This window comes from Limulus polyphemus, unplaced genomic scaffold (assembly GCF_000517525.1).
Source record: "Limulus polyphemus unplaced genomic scaffold, Limulus_polyphemus-2.1.2 Scaffold4142, whole genome shotgun sequence".
NCBI classification, from domain to species: Eukaryota; Metazoa; Arthropoda; class Merostomata; order Xiphosura; family Limulidae; genus Limulus; species Limulus polyphemus.
The window spans coordinates 15926-17629 of record NW_013669752.1 but is presented as its reverse complement, the minus strand read 5'-3'; positions in this window follow the sequence as shown (position 1 = coordinate 17629).

Below are 1704 nucleotides of genomic sequence, written 5' to 3'. Positions count from 1 at the left end.
TTGTTACGTCTCCGTTTGTTAATCGATTTTTTCCGTAACTTCGTTCCAACGAAACTTTAACGACACAAGTCTTTACTTAATAAAACTGGTTTATTCTTTCCGAATATAACTCTGCGATACACTTAATCTCAATACTCGCGCTAAAACAACACTGTAACGAACGAACGTTAACTTCAACAATACTTCTGACTGCAGTTCAATTACTCACTATCTCCACACACATTACATTCCCCTCTTTTATATACCAGCCTACCCTATATCTAGTAAGAACTAGAACATTCGCCAAAGTACATGATAGTTCTAGAAACGTTGCGTCACTGTAGTCATGTGATCTCGATGACGCAACAATATATTTATATTTACAACCGAAAGCCAGATGAATAACGTGAGAACACTCTGAAAATTATAAAACACTCAGAAATCTATTCACAACTACATATACACGAGAGTGATGTTTTCGTTTCATGCACTGATGCCGATTGTCAAGTGTATTAAAATCTGTGCCTATTTTTTTTATTGGTTAATTATTTTCATGATAGCAGGAAATAAAAAGATAAAATATTGAATATAATTTTTAGGACATTATTTACACTACGTGGTTGGCGTATATCACACATACATCGGTACTATTTACCCCTCCTTTTCTGATTAAATTTCAGATATCTTAATAATTTGTATGGAAGAAAGATTCGTGTGTATTTATAATAAAACGATATGGATTTTGAACAAAGTGTTCTCAGGTCTTAAGTCACGTGGTCTGTTAAAAGTCACAGTTGATTATATTTCGCGTCAGTCAATGTATACGCGCATGTCTGTTCCCACGTTTAAAAAAAATCAAATGCATTTAGTAACAAAACGTGATATCTTCAAATAGCTACAAGTCTAATTACCGTTTCGGGCGTCATCAGTCTGATATATCCAGATAGCTACAAGCCTATTTACCTACCTGTCTGGGTATCATCAGTCTGATATTTCCAGATAGCTACAAGTCTATTTACCTACCTGTCCGGGTATCACCTGTCTGATATCTCCAAATAGCCACAAGCCTATTTACCTGTCCGGGTATCACCTGTCTTATATCTCCAGATAGTTACAAGCCTATTTACCTACCTGTCCGGGTATCATCTGTCTGATATCTCCAAATAGCCACAAGCCTATTTACCTGTTCGGGTATCACCTGTCTGATATCTCCAGATAGCCACAAGCCTATTTACCTATCTGTCTGGGTATCATCAGTCTGATATCTCCAGATAGCTACAAGTCTATTTACCTGTCCGGGTATCATCAGTCTGATATCCCCTGATAGCCACAAGCCTATTTACCTACCTGTCCGGGTATCATCTGTCTGATATCTCCAGATAGCCACAAGTCTACTAAATTAACACAGGTGTGTCATTAAATGTTTGAAGATTCTGTAGTTCCACCTTTTAACACTAACAGTCAATTCTTCAGCTCCACTATTAGTCCTCTGAAGTTTTTGAAATATAAAATACAGTGTTTAAATGTTAGAGTGAAAGTTTTTAAAATGTATTATTTTTCACCCGTGTTTTCAAATGAAATGTTTTTATCATATTTACATATTACATGGTTACCTAACTGTGTATGTACACAGACTACGGTTCTCATTACTAGATCGTGTTTTCAGGGTAAACAAAATAAGCGGAAAGAACACAGTTGGTAATGCTTCTTGGCAAACAATGGCAA